Source organism: Balaenoptera physalus (genome assembly GCF_965194825.1).
Source record: "Balaenoptera physalus genome assembly, contig: HAP1_SCAFFOLD_1937, whole genome shotgun sequence".
Lineage (NCBI taxonomy): Eukaryota > Metazoa > Chordata > Mammalia > Artiodactyla > Balaenopteridae > Balaenoptera > Balaenoptera physalus.
Genome location: NW_028124867.1, coordinates 59005 through 74981, shown reverse-complemented (window position 1 = coordinate 74981; position 15977 = coordinate 59005). Strand labels below are relative to the sequence as shown.

At 38.1% G+C, this 15977-nt stretch overlaps 1 long non-coding RNA gene across 3 annotated transcripts in view; it reads left to right on the top strand.

The window, feature by feature from the left end:
- The window catches only part of LOC309654095, a 92574-nt gene that overhangs the window by 26883 nt on the left and 49714 nt on the right, over positions 1-15977 (top strand). For all 3 annotated transcript variants that reach the window (XR_014259832.1, XR_014259833.1, XR_014259834.1), the window contains exon 2: positions 2205-2359. This is a non-coding gene — a long non-coding RNA (uncharacterized lncRNA). The remainder of the gene's footprint in view (positions 1-2204; positions 2360-15977) is intronic.

The window sequence follows — 15977 nt, the reverse complement described above, 5'->3', positions numbered from 1 at the left end:
GGAGAAGGGGTTGAGAGGTGGGCAAAATGGGTAAAAGGGATCGACTCTGTGGTGATGGATGATAACTACACTTTTGATGATGATCCCGTTGTGTATTGAATTACAGTGTTGCACACCGGAAACTTTTATAATGGTATACATCAATTTTACTTCAATAAAAAATAAAGCTTTTATAGCATTACTGATTTTTTTGTTTTTAATTATGAGAAAATCCTATTTGAAATAGCTGTGGTTCATTGTATATTTTTCTGTAACTCCTGTTAATTCTGTCAGTGTTTTAACTGTATGTTGCTTTGTGTTATTACTGGTTATTTTCTAAATTCAGCTTTTTAATCTTTAACTTTTCAAAGTGACTTAAATTATGCCAATTAGCCATTATTGTAAGTAAAATACCATGTATTGTTGTTTTGTCCTTTGTACTTTAGTTGTCACTCATTCTCCTTCTATTATGTGTTATGTATCCACAGTGTAGTTTTTTCTTTAAAGAGTTAGTAACTATTTAATATATTTTATAAATATTATTTTATAGTTAAATTCACAATTTCCCTTTCCGGTGCTCTTCGTTTCTTCCTGCAGATACGTACATCAGTAAATTTGTGCTGATTTTTGTTTGTTTGTTTTGGTTTGGTTTGGTTTTCTTTGTCTTATCTGAAGAGCTATCAACAGTATTCCTTGCAGTCTGGTTCAGCTAGCAACAAATTCTGCCTGTTCTTGTTTATTTGAAAATTTCATTATTTAACCTTAATTTTGGGACAAAATTATTAGTAGAGATAAAATTTGGGGGTTACACATTTTTCCTATAATTTCATTAAATATATGATTTTATTATCTCTGGCTTCACTTGTTTCTGATGATGTTAGCTCTCATTCTTCTTATTGTTGTGCCAGAATATAATGTATCTTTTTATTTTCTGGTTAAATATTATTTTCATTTATGATGTTTGACTATGATGTGACTTTCTTTGAATGTATTCTATTTGTGTCTTGCAGAATTTTTTAAAAATAAGTTTTTGTTTTTAGAAAACATTTTAGATTTATAGAAAAATTGAAAGGGTAATACAGACAGTTCCCATATACCCAGCCCCGAGTTACATTCTGCACCCATCCTGGATTCCCCTGACCTCTTAAATGATTTTTTAAAATTTGTTTATATTAATATTTACTATTTGAGCTGTAAAGCTCTATGGAATTTTACAAATGCTTAGTGTCATGTATCTGCAATGAAAGTATACAGCATTGTTTTGAAACTCTGAACATATTCCCTGTGTTTCATCATCATTTCTAGCCCTTCTTTAATCTACTGGCCATTACTGATTTACCATGCCTATAGGTTCTGTCATTTCCAGATGTCATATAAGTGGAATAATTCAGTATGTAGACTTTTGCTACTGGCTTCTTTCATTTTACCCTATACGTTTAATATTCATCCATATCCTTTCATGGCATTTTAGTTCATTTATTTTTCTTCATTGAAGAATATTGCACTGTTTGAATGTACCACACTTTGTTTATCCATTCATCTATTTCTCTCTTGATTGTCTTTGTCCCTTGTGAAATACCAGTTGACTGCATTTCTGTGCCTCTCCTTCTGGGCTGTTTCTATGGTTTAATTGATCTATGTGTCTATTCTTGAGCCAATATCATGCTCTCTTGATTACTGTAGCTTTATAGTAATTCTTGAAATCAGGAATTGTTAGCACTACAGCTATGCTGTTAATCTTCTATTATTGTTTTGGCTACTTTAGGTCTTTCTCCTTTCCACATTAACTTGATATTAGTGTGTCAATATCAAGAAAATAGCTCACTGGAATTTTGATTGGGATTGCATGGAATATATAGATACCGTTAAGAAGAATAAACATCTTAATAATATTGATTTTTCCAGTCAGTATACACAGAATAACTCTTGATTTATTTAATCTTTGGTTTCTTTTATCAGCATTTTATAGTTTTGCACATATAGTTCCTATACATATTTTGTTAGATTTATATTTAAGTACTTCATTTTTATGGTACAATATACATGGTATGTTTTTTTTTGTTTTTAATATTAACTAGCAATTTATTTTATTTATTTATTTTATTTATTTTTGGCTGTGGTGGGTTTTTGTTTCTGTGCGAGGGCTTTCTCTAGCTGCGGCAAGCGGGGGCCACTCTTCATCGCGGTGCGCGGGCCTCTCACTGTCGCGGCCTCTCTTGTTGCAGGGCACAGGCTCCAGACGCGCAGGCTCAGTAGTTGTGGCTCACGGGCCCAGTTGCTCCGCGGCACGTGGGATCTTCCCAGACCAGGGCTCGAACCCGTGTCCCCTGCATTGGCAGGCAGATTCTCAACCACTGCACCACCAGGGAAGCCCAACATGGTATGTTTTAATTTCAAATTTCATTGACGTATTAAATGTATGTGTGTTTATATTTATATGTACGGTATATATACAAAATACACATATATGTATGTATAGCATATACACAAAAATATATACTAAACCATGAATCCTGTGACCTTGTTATGGTCCTTTATTATTTCCATAATTTTCCAAAATTATATTTTTCTGCAGAGACAATCATGTCATCTGCAAGTATAGACAGCTTTATTTAATCCTTTCCAAGCCAAATACTTTCTCTTTTTTTTTTACTTGTTTTAATGTACTAGCTAACAATCTCAGTAAAACGGAGAGTAGGAAGAGTAAAAGAGAATATCTTTCCTTTTTTCTGGATTTTAGTGAGAAAGTTTTCAACTTCTTAACATGATATATAAATATTTTTATTTCACGTAATGCTTGTGTCTGGTTTTGGTATTATGGTAATGCTGACCTCATAGAATGAGTTTCCTCAGCTTCTGTTTTCTGGAAGAGATTGTGGTAATTGGCACCCTTTCTTTTGATTTGGTAAAATTCACCGGTGACTATCTGAACTGAAGGTGTCTTTTTTGGAAGGTTTTTGATTATTGATACAATTTTTTTTTTAATAGATATGGGCCTGATCAGATTACCTGTCTCTCCTTGTGTAAGTTTTAAGCATTTGTGTCTGTGAAGAAATCATTCTGTTTCATCTAAATTATAGAGTTCTGCTTGTTGTTCTTTACTGCCTTTTTAACATTCATGAAACAGGTCAGGATGACGTCTCTTTAATTTCTGATACTGGTAATTATTTTTTCTTTTCTTTTCTTTTTCTGTTAACCTGGCTAGAGGTTTATCAGTTTTGCTGGTCTTTTCAAAGAAGTTTTTGGTTTCATTGATTTTCTCTACTAAAGTTTTCAGTTTCAATAACTTATGCTCACATATGTATTATTTCTTTTTACTTTCTGCTTACACTAATATTAAATTGTTCTTCATTCTCTAGTTTCCTGAGGTGGAGCTCAGATTACTGATTATAGATCTTTCTTCTTTCTGAATATATGCACTTAATTTTCCTCTCAGCACTGCTTTCTCTGTATCTACAATTTTTTTTTAATTTTTAATTCTATATAATTGCTTTTTAAAATTCCTCTTGAGACTTTTCTCTGTGATCCGCATGAGCTTGAGAAAAATGTATCTTTTATTGTTGTTGAGTGGAGTAGTCTATAAATGCCAATTATATTAGTTTGATTGCTATTACTGTCCAGGTCAAGTCTATCCTTACTGATTCTGTACCTACTTGATCTATCAGTTTTTGCTTCACATATATTGAAAGCTTGATGTCAGATTCCACAACTTTAGGAGTTTTATGTCCTTTTGGAGAATTGATACTTTTATTAATATGTAATGTCCCACCTTTTCCTTGGTATTTTTAATTAAAAAAAAAATTTTTTTTAACATCTTTATTGGAGTATAATTGCTCTACAATGTTGTGTTAGTTTCTGCTGTATAACAAAGTGAATCAGCTATATGTATACATATATCCCCATATCTCCTCCCTCTTGCATCTCCCTCCCACCCTCCCTATCCCACCCCTCTAGGTGGTCACAAAGCACTGAGCTGATCTCCCTGTGCTATGCGGCTGCTTCCCACCAGCTATCTATTTTACATTTGGTAGTGTATGTATGTCCATGACACTCTCTCACTTCGTCTCAGCTTACCCCCACTGGAATGGTTTTGACCCAGAAAGAATGTCACCAATAAACAGTCTCAGTATGAAACAAGATAGAGAACAACCCCTCAGGGAGCTGACTGTAAGGCTGGAGGCAAGGCCCCTCCTACACTTTTCTTCACTCCCACATGGAGCAAAAGACTCAGTTATGTGTTTATTCCAAATCTTGTAAAGCAGCACTGGCTGTAGGGGCTAACCCTGCCCTTTGTTTCCAGGTGTCCCAAGCTGATTCTTAAATCAGCTTTGTTGAAATTAATATGCCTACTCCAAAGTTTTTAGTTTAGTATTAACTTCATATGCCTTTCTTATTCCCTTTCCATTGTTTGAATTATTGGAATTTATTTTTAGCATAGTTTTGAGCTTGCAGAAAAATTGAGCAGAATGTTCAGAGCTCCCATATACTCCCCCTCCCACTCCTTCCCTTGCCCTCATTATTAACATCTTGCCTTGGTGTGGTAAGCATGTTAAAATTGAACCTACATTGATACATTGTTATAAAATAAAGTCAGTTATTTTAAGGGCTCACATTCTTTGTGATCTACAGTTCTGTGGGTTTTGTCAAAGGCATGATGTTATGTACCCACCATTACCACCACATCATGTGGAATAGTTTTACTGCCCTAAAAATCCTGTCTGCTCTAGCTGTTCATCCTTCCCTCCTCCCCTCCCCAATCCCTGGCAGATTGTTCTTTTTTTCACTGTGAATGTGATAAATTCCAGATTTTCTCCAAATATATTATGGCAGATTATACTCCAACACATGGAAGGGAAGTATTATCACAGTAGTTTTTTTTCAAATATAATCAGACTGGGTTTATGCCTCTCCTACAAAGATTGATCATAATAAAGTATATTGTCTCTAACACTTGTTCACCTGAGTTTGGATTATATAAGAACTACTGAAATAGGCCACCAATCTTCCAACTCTTGTGCTAGAAAGAGCCTCTTTTTTTTTTTTTTTGTCTAAACCATACTAGCCTCTAATGAATTCAGCCAATTAAAGGAACTAAAGGTTTCTTTTCTCATTGTTCCTATGATCTATATACTCTGTGTGCCTACAAGATGCCAGTATTAAGAGTTCATTCCTTGCATATTCTCTGTCCATCACCACTGCCCTATGCTATGAGGAAGTGCTTCTTCTCCACCCCTCACTTGGGTTACAGAAGGATTAGTCTGTATAACCACTTACTCTAGGCTAAGTGAGGTCTTTGAGTGCCTCATAAGGCCTCTTTAGCCATAGTTCTTGATGCTCTGGACTTATTGGCATGTTCATAGGAGTTTTTGTGGAAATGTAATTACCTGGAAGTGCTGAGGTGTCTGTTCGCTTGTTTGAAACTTGAGTAACGTAAACACCTTGTTCTTCTGCTTAATCCCCAAGGATTGACATGGGGATGGTTCAATTTCTCCTTTTAGTATATTCAGTAGACTAACGCAGCAATGTGCTGTGTTCTCCTTCAATAGTCCTTGTTGCTCCCATTTACTACCCACATGGTAAGAAAGCTGTCCTACATGTTTATCTCAAACTTACATGGAGAAATTTGAGAAGAGTCAATTAGTAGAACCATCCATAATGTCAACTACTAGTAAGGGTCTGTAGAGGCAAACATAGATACATATATCCATATCTGTCTGTCTGTCTGTCTATCTATCTATCTATCTATCTATCTATATCTCCTCTGGAAATTTTTTTCCGTGATACATTAGTTGGTGGGAACGAATTTTTCATAGAATATGTAAAGGCCATTCTGTGTGTACATGTTTGTATATATTTCATAATTTTCCATGTATATGTAGATAGAAATCTACACACCAAAGTTCTACTTCATTTATGTAATTATTAAGGTTATTTTTATAATGAAATGTTAAGATTTCAAAGAATTTTTATCTCCTAATTTTCTCCCAAATATTAATTTAATTACATAGGGGAACATGTCATCTAAATTCCTAAATAGTTATATCAATATTGATGCTAAGTTTCAATGCTTTTTTCATCAAGTGTATATATTAATAAGATGTGTGAAATTTTTTAATTCTAGTAATAGCTTTAGGTATAGATTTTTTTTTTGATTTCTATGTGTGTGGTGTGCTTTATTATATATTAGTCTCTTAAATCAAATAGAAAACAAAAAGTGGAGCTACAAACCAAAGTTACAACAGTATTAGCTTTTCTCATCGCCCGTCTATCTACTTTTGCCAGAGGTCTTTATTTCTTCATAAGGCTTTGAGCTACTGTGCAGGGTCCTTGACTCCAACCTGAAGAACTCCCTGTGGCAGGCGGGTCTGGTGGTTAAGAACTCTCTCAACTCTTGATTAACTGGGAATGTCTTGATTTCTCCCTCATTTTCGAAGGAAAGTTTTGCTAGATATAGGATTCTTGGTTGACGGTTTCTTTCCTTCAACACTTGAAGTACATTGAGCCATGCCATCTGGCCTCCGAGTCTCCTGATGAGAAATCTGCTCATGACCTTCCTGGCAAATCTTCTCTCAGCTTCATAGAACTTTCATAATGTACCTTATCGTGTCTTATGCGGCAGAACATTTTGTATAGTATCGTGAAGTCAGTTAAGTTGTAACATTATTTTGAGACCAGAATTTAAGGAAAAGGAATTGAATATTTCAAGTGTAGACATTATGAGGTCTTTAAAATTATTACAGATTTTCAAACGAGAAATAAAAAGGCCACTGAAGTATTCTACAGATTTTAATTTATAACAAAGTGAATACCAATGTCTAATAACACACGTAAAGAAAAATTTCTTTGGGATCCTTTTTCCTAAGTGTAAAGGGGCCTTGAACTCAAGAAGTGAGAAAACCCCTGTGGTTTACCCCCAGCTGTGATGCGTCCATTTCTTGCTCTGACCTCAGAGTGCACCACTGTGATGTACTTCACAGAGCCCTGTAAAAGGGGCAGCTGGGCCCAGGTTTTTGGTCCTTAGAGCCCAGGAAGCTGCTTTTGGTGACCTGACGGCCTTGGACCTACAGTTAGCTTGTTTTTTCCTTGTTTCTGCCATTTTGTTGATTTGTTTTTCTCTTTTCTCTACTCTTTTTTATTTTTCTCATTTTTCTTTCTTCTTTGCCTTCTTCTCACTTTTCTCTCTTTATCATTTCTTTTAGTTTTAAATTTCTTCTTCTCAATTTTATGGTGTTTCTTTTCCATTTCTTCTGCTTTCTTTTCTTCCTTTGTTCTTTTTCTCATTTGTATCTTAATTTTAGTTAGTATTGCTAGATTAGTACAGTTAGCATAGTCAGTACTGTTGGTATAGTTAGCATAGCTGGTGTAGTTAATACTTGATTAGCATAGTTAGTGTAGTTAGTGCTAGTTAGCGCCGTTGGTACAGTTAGCGTAGTTAGCGTTGTTAGTAGAGACAGCACACTTAGCACTGTTAGTACAGTTAGCATTGTTAGTTAGCGTACTTAGCGTTGCTAGGTAGTGCTGTCAGTCAGTGTAGTTAGCAGGTCACCATGATGCAGGGCCTTACAGCCAACTCTGCTGACAAGGAGGCTCATATTGATGGCTTTGAGATCCTCTGCACAATTGGTGAAGGCACCTTCGGTAAAGTGAAGTTGGCGCGGCACATTCTGACCGGGACACAGGTGGCTCTCAAGGTGGTTAAGAAAAGGCGTCAGAGCGTCGCAAGTGCCCAGGCACTTTTCCGGGAAGTGTGCAGTATGAAGCTCCTGAATCACCCCAATATTGTAAAACTGCTGGGGGCGATTAACACAGAGGAGGCATTTATTCTGGTGATGGAGTACCTCAGTGGGGGGGACATGTGCCAGTATTTGAAGATCCATGACCGTATGACAGAGGCGGAGGCCCGAGGCCCGTTCCAGCAGCTGCTCTCCGCCCTGCAGCACTGCCACCAGAGGGGCATCGTGCATCGGGACCTGAAGCCAGAGAACCTCGTCTTTGATTCCAACATGAATATCAAACTTACAGACTTTGGCTTCAGCAACAAGTGTGATGACTCTGGACAAATGGACACAATCTGCGGCACACCCCCTTTCTCTGCCCCGGAAATCTTCCTGGGGCAGAGCTACAGCGGCCCTGCGGTGGACGTGTGGAGCCTGGGAGTAGTGCTCTACGCCATGGTAACTGGGTGCCAGCCCTTTTGGGGAAAAGACTACCAGGAGCTGCGGAAGCAAGTCCTACAAGGGAAATACCACATCCCACCTTATCTGTCTTTGGAGATAAGGGATCTATTACAAAAAATGATTGCCCTCAACCCCAGTGACAGAGGCACCTTACCTGACCTCATGAGGCATGCTTGGTTAAACATGGGCCAGAAGGAGCCACTGCAGCCACCCTGTGAAGAGGACCTGAAGGTGACAACGGTGACGACTCCGGGCTTGACTTGCGACCAGATCCAGGATGCTGGAACAGGCAGTGTGAGCGCCAAGAAACCCCAGGTAGGGGCCTCCATCGTAACTGTGAGGCCCTTCTGTCGCGGGGACCTCAGCGGCAGTGAACTCGAGCCTTCTCCAAGCCCTGTGGTGTCCCCCCTGAAAAGCAGGTGGCTCTACCAGGGAGAAAACGTGCAGCTGCAGGAAGACCAGCAGGCGGGGCAGAAGACCGGTGAGTCTGCCTGTCCCCCACCCAGCCTGCAGTCGAGGACTGCCACCCCCAGCCCAGCCCCCCAGTGTGGCACTGGGACATCCCCCTCCACCAGCAGCAGGATTGGAGCCCCAGAGGGAACCAGCTGCCCCCCGGGTGTGTCCAACACTGGAGGGTCCTCCCACACTGGGCAGCCTGAGAGTGTGTCCTCATCCACTCCCTCTGGCCACAGCCAGAAAAAGCAAGGGGTGGCTAGGAGAATCTGGAACTTTGTTTTGAAACATCTTTGTTGCAAGCTGCCCAGCATGCGGCGTCATAATAAAGTGAGCCCATGTGAACCCCATGCATGACCGAGGCAGGAAGGTCAGGCCGCCGCGCTCCCTGGGGCCCGGTGCAGGGGAAGATGAGGGTGTTCTCTGCGCGGCCTTCAGAAGCATCGTATCCAAGACCCTGGCCAGCTCAGAGGATGGTCCGGAGCAGCCCGGGCGACCGAAGGCGAGGCCACCGTGGCTGCAGGTCTGCCCCTCAACCCCCACCTGGGTGAAACTTCAGAGACTGGACTGTCATTCCTGGGTCACGTCTCCCCTCCCCCACTCTTCTGTCTTCCGTGTTGGTGGGGGAGGGGGATAGTTCTTGTTCCAAGGACTCCTTGGTTCTTCCAATTCTAGTTAATAAACTTGATGCTCGGGCTTCCCTGGTGGCGCAGTGGTTGAGAATCTGCCCGCCAATGCAGGGGACACGGGTTCGAGCCCTGGTCTGGGAAGATCCCATGTGCCGCGGAGCAGCTGGGCCCGTGAGCCACAGTTACTGAGCCTGTGCATCTGGAGCCTGTGCTCCGCAACAAGAGAGGCCGCGACAGTGAGAGGCCCGCGCACCGCGATGAAGAGTGGCCCCCGCTTGCCACAACTAGAGAAAGCCCTAGCACAGAAACTAAGACCCAACACAGCCATAAATAAATAAATAAATACTTTAAAACAAAAAAAACTTGATGCTCCAGAAAGATGTATCACACCCTGCTTTGCATCTGCTGTGATGTATAGCGCTCAAGGAGACACCTAGAAAGACAGAAGCTGAGAGATTGGGGTGTGGATGCAAAAATAGAGTTACTAGGAATGGGAGAAGTACAATTTAAACGCAATTAGTGGGGCGCACACTTCCACTCCAGCACAACGCAGTGCTTTACATGTTTACATGGCCCCAAGGTATTATAGGACACATTCCCATTAGCTCTGTTGCTTCTGGGCCGTGCTCAGGAACTAGGTCAATACAGATGCTCCTGGGTGGGGATCCAGCGTCCACGTTGCTCAGTTCCATCCTTTTCCATAAGCCCGAGCTCACCCCCAGCCTCCTCCCCACAAACAGGTGGAGGTCGGCTCACGACTCTCACAATCCTCAGGTTCTTCCAACCTGCTTTCATCCTTGGGGAAAACCAGCCCGTCGTTGGCTTGTCTTTCCCAAAGTTATCATCCTCTTTATTTCTAACGTGGAACACCTACCTCTTTATTCAATTTCAGATTTTATAAAATACTGGAAAAGTCTTTGGCTTTAAGCTGCTTTTTTCTGCTTTCCTACAACAAATGTCCATTGAGAAAGAAAACAGAAAATCATTACCTAATTGAAATTGTAGGAGCAAATATATGTAGAAAAAATATATATACCTTAATCCTGTCCCATTTGTATAGGTATTTCTGATCAGTGCCATTTGTATAGCTTCACTATTAATTGTCAATTCCTTTGGGGTAACCTGGAGTCCCTACTGAAATGCAAACATTCTCTGAGAAAACAGCACTGCTATTACCACTTAACTATGCTTTAAGGTACATTAATTTGTCAGCTTTGTTGGTCTGACCACTGACAGTCACTAGACTGCAGCTCGTTAAGATTGGTTATAAAATGTGTTTTGCTGGAGGGCGGGGGAGAGGAAGTTTCTGAGCCCAGTTGATATTCTCAGACGAATTCACAGTGTGGTCTTGGGGGCTGTTCCTGTCTCTGGAATAGAAGCGGCCAGAGAGTGAAGAATTACGAGAACATTTACTTCCTTCATTTCCTCTTTAGTTCTAAATATATCTCAATTTCCAAAAATAAAAGGCTATGTAATATATTTCCAGTTTTTCTTTATTAATAGGATCAGTAAATAATTAATAAAAGCAAATTAAAAGTGAACTTGTCACAAAGGGAACAATCCTTCGTCTGACATTAGTGAACAGCCTGGTTTTTAATATAAAATATTTTATAAAGGCAAATTATGCTGAGTTGCACTCAGGGTAATTAACTTTTCAGATGCAGTAGCTTTAAACTATTTATGTTGCTTGAAAATAATCACTTGTAAGCAATTTGTTTCAATTTTATAAACTAGGGCCAGTTATTATAGGTATTACAGAAGCAGTAATTGCTATTCAGCAGGGTGACGCTTTGCTCTGTCCTCTCAGCGACTCCTGGTTGGAGATACGGGGGCCCAGGACGACGGTAGGGAATTTGTAGCTGCTTTGCTTTTAACATCATTGTGTGAAGGCTGCAAGAGACTAGCTTATAAACTACGAGAGTCAGGCAAAGAGTTTGAACCTACACTATAAAATCCTGTAGTTCTACCCTCTTTACAATATCTGGCAAATCATTCATTTCACTAGGTTTATAGAGAGCCATTTAGTAAAATGAAATGGGTATCCTATGGGTAAAGATTTAATGTCTAGTGCAATCTAGGGCATTATAGTGCTACCTTCCAGCTCTTCTCTCCCAGTGTCTTATACTGGAGGTAGTGATGTGCACATATCTATTCATAGTTCCTCATTCCAATGAACTGTAAGGTCTTGAAATTGAAGGCATGACTTAGCAAAACTTTTTTCAAGGAGCAGGCACACAGCATATGAGTGCTGATTACATTTCATAATTAAATTCATTTTTTTTCTAATATAAACATTGAATTTCTCCTTAGCTGTCATACTAAGAAGGCCTTGCAACTCACAAGATTTGACAAATAACTCACCTCGTTGATTACATATTTATTTGCGTATTACTTTTTACCTGATATGAGAAAGAACACAGCTAAATACAGTTGTACTGGGAGTTTTGTACACATGTGGAGGGATGAAAGAGAAAGGGTGTCGCTAACAATGGATTCTGACAGCAAGAGGGAGGCAGGAGGTCCTTAAGGACAATCCCTATTATTAGTTAGTGGTGGAGCTGAGGGGGGTCTGTATTCCAGTGATGTTTGTTTTTGTTCTGTTTTTATCCTCATAATTGTGTATCTGAGCAGCAACCCCCTGATTGGTTTTGTATTGGTTATTAATTATTTACTAATTATTAATTATTAATACAACCTCTGTATATATTTTGTAAAATTTATCTATATTTTATAAAACATATTTTATGTTATTTATTAGATAAAACTTTTTGTAATCTTGTAAAAAACATTAGCAAGGGTTAAAATGATCATCCAATTTTTTTTCTCTATAGTAAATATAACAGGGACTTTTGGAAGAAAGAACCATTTTAATGTGTGTAATCTTCCTAAACTGTATATGTGGGAATCCATATGAAAATGCCAGGCTGGCCAAACTTACTAGATACATAAATACATACTCGTTAAAATGTTGAATGATGGTTCAAAATCATGGCTCAGTTTGGAACCATGACTAGAAAGAGCTAGGAGAATGGCAGTTAGATAAATACTTAGTATTTCTAAAGGGATGTGGGGCACAGTACCTCTTAAACATGGCATGCCCAAGAGTCACATGAAAAGGAATTGTAGTAAAGGGGTTTTGACTTTTCAGTTCTCATTCAAGATTATAAACCAACTCTGGAATCATATGTGAACCATACCTAATCCTTGCTTGTTGCTCAACCTATTGTGTCTAACTCTGAGAAGCAGATTTCAGAGGGACAAAGGGAAAGAAGTTTGCAACACTAGGCCTATGAATTAAGCCCTGCTTAGTTCTCCTCTTTGATTTTACTGTGTACTGATATAGTATACGTCAAAGCGTTTTATATAATCTGCACACCAAATAATTCACACTGAAATGTAGTTATGGCACTAAAAATATCTTGCCAAAAGCCATTCTCCACAGAAGAGGAGTGAATGTGTGTTCCCAAACTTAACTTAAAGTGATAACCTTATAAAATCCTTTGAATATCGGATGTGACTGGTGTGTAAACTAGATAGTGTCCTATTCAAAGATGCTTCAGGGTGTTTCCTGAAATAGATGTACTTATTTGGATTGGCTGTATTTTCTGTCACTCCCTGTCTGAATTACAGGAAGCGCTTCATCGTTAGGTGACCTGATTTGACCCCAGTTCCTCTCCCACAACTTCTCTATATGGTAGCCAGAATTGTCATTAACAAACAGAAGTTCAGTCTTTCTAAATTAGCTCCCATTTCACTCTGAATATAAACCAAACTCTTCAAAGTGACTTAAAAGCCCCACATGATTACCCCTCCCTTAGTTCTCAGACATCTCACATCACTGAGATGCAGCGGGAGCTCCGGTTCACCTTCTGCTTCTCCGGTGACACTAGCTTCATAGCTTTCTCCAAACATACCAGACAAGTTCCACATTTAGGATTTTGCTCTGACTCTGAATGGGTCAATTTTCCCCAGATATCTTCATGGGTGAAGTCCCTCACTTCTTCAAATTTTTGGCTCAACTATCACCAAAAGGAGGTCTACCCATACCAGCCTAAGTAAAAGTATAATCCACCCCCAGGCCCCGCCTACAATTGAAAACCCTTTCCTTGTTCTTTCATTCCATAAGGCTCATTGCCTTTTAATGTAAAATATCATTTATGTGTCCATGTTTATCATTATCTGCTGCCCCGTCGCTTCTAGAATATAAGCTCCACAAAGGCAGGCATCTTTGTTTGATTCACTAAAGTATCTTTGGAAAGTGAAATAAAACCTGGCTCATTGTGGGCCATCAATACATTTTTTTTTTTTAAGTTGAATTAAATGAAAAGGAGACAGGAACAAATCACGTTTTGGCCTACATGTAAATGATAGCATTAAATTGTCAGTTGTCCTTGGAAACAATTGGAGAAAAGTTAGAAAATCTTTTTTTTCCCCCCTTTAAAAATCAGCAAATTGTATAGAATTGAGAATTGACCTTGGAGCAATTTAGAATCCATGTGTTGTTTGAATTTTGACTAAGCAATGTCTTTAAGTTCACCAGATTAATCAAGCAAACAAACCTGAGTCTAAATGCAGACTTCCTTACGAAGTAGATATTAAATGATCTTGCAAGTATAGGAGGGAACTGCTCCCAGGAGTGGGGTTGACCGGTGTCAGAAGCTAATAAAGGTTTGAATATTAAAATAAATAGAATTAAATTAAATTCAGCATTAATGATCATGAACAATGAAGTAAGTTTCCAATGCTATATATCAGAAAGACCTTCATAAGAAAAAATGTCATTTGATTAGTTTCAATAAGCTTTATTATGCTCAACAAATCAAGGGATGATCTACTTAATTTTTCATATTAAAAGTTTGTAATTTTCATCTAGTTTAATGTTCACAGGCTTTCAGAATTTTTGTTCACTTGATATTTTTTAATTAAATCCTTAGGTTGTGAAGTTTTTCCCTTCAAGTAAAATCTTCCTTGCATTTTACAAATAAAAGTTACCTGTTGCAATATTCAAATAACATATATTATGCCTCTGCTCCATCAGCATATTGACAGATTTGCTGCTGAGACATAATGGGTTGTTCTCTTGGTTAAGTCTTAAACTATACTGAGTATTACATATGAAACACTGCAAGTAGTGATTTGATAGAATGTCCTCACCTTCTTTTTCCTGTCCTTTCTTTATGTTTCATTATGAGGAATTGAAATATAACCCTAAGCAAGACCCCGTTGCAAAATCATTCCTTTCCCTTTTGAGTAATGATTTTCTGGTAGTGAAAATGTGAAATAATGAAAAGGTTAGAATATGCTTTAATTCATTCTTGCAAAGGTTATGATTACATCATTATTTGGGTCAAAATCAAATCATTGCTTCCATTCTTCATATGTTAGACAGATTAGTGTCAGATAAGTACAGCATAGTATTTGTGTCAACACTTAAGGATAATATGTTATTGTAAACCTTTATTAATCTTAATGACTTTCAAATGTACCTCGTGCTTGAATATTTATTTCTTTAAATGTCAACTCACCTTTTAAGCTATTGCTCATGTAAAACAAAAAGCAATCTACCTAGACTCAGGAAATGTTTCTCATGTGGCTGTTTAAACATAGCAACCAGGATGTAAAGAGTTTGAAAATCAATTACATGCTTTCAGAATCTAATCAGCAACACTTGATTGGAAGTATCAACCCACAAGTACAGAAAAAGGAAATCGCTTCAATAAACGTCACTGATATTTCCTAGCATTTTGTACTTCGGTACCAACAGGAAACTAAGAAATGTTGCTAGGATGTTAGCGTCAAATGTTTCAGCCTTCATGACCATTCATTTTCAATATATTTAATTCATTCAAACAAGTAAGGATTAGCATCATAGTAAACTGTCACCAGTCTATGAATAAGCAAGTACACCTATGTCTCTTACCCCCCTGGGACAATTACACCCTCTACATGGGTCTGTATTATTATCTCTGAAACTTTCCAGTTGCATTACTGTCACCCATGTGCTTGAAAATCCAGGTTTACTGTCAAACCATAATAATACAAAGAGATTTAATCTTTTGAACTGTAAACTATATTAAATCTAATAATAGGCATGAAGAAAAAAATCCACACCACATGTCAATTAAAACTTCCTAATTTGAACATATGTATGGTACACTTCTATTAAATTTTTGTTTGTTTTCTCAAAGGATTATTATGTTCTGTATACTTAAATCTAAAATGTTGCTATCTCACAGTCTTAATAAATAATACTCTATGGCTCCTTATTAACTTTAAATGATTTTTAAATTTTAAAACTGATTAAATGTTTAATTTTATTTTTATTACTATTTTTTATCCTGGAGGGACACTTGAGAAACTGGTCAAGTCTCAGAAAATCTCTATGTTAAAAAAAAAAATCTCTATAGAACACTATACATAAGAATGATTAGTAATTGTAGATATCATAGCCTGCAAATAATTTTCAGTGATCTTTTAATTAGACAACATTTTCCTCTAGGTCTGTGTATTTTGGCCAATGCATAAATTCTAGTTTTATATTTAGTTTTCTCTTCTCTTCCCACAAAGAACACCGACTCTAATGAAAATTATTAATGTAGGAATAGGAAATTGCAGCTTCTTCCTCCCTTTTTTCGTTAAAAAAGCTCTGCTCGATACTGTTTCTTTATCTAACTAGGCCTAAATATAACAAATTACTACTATACGATATTCTAGTGAGGTATGTTTTCTGGCATATAAC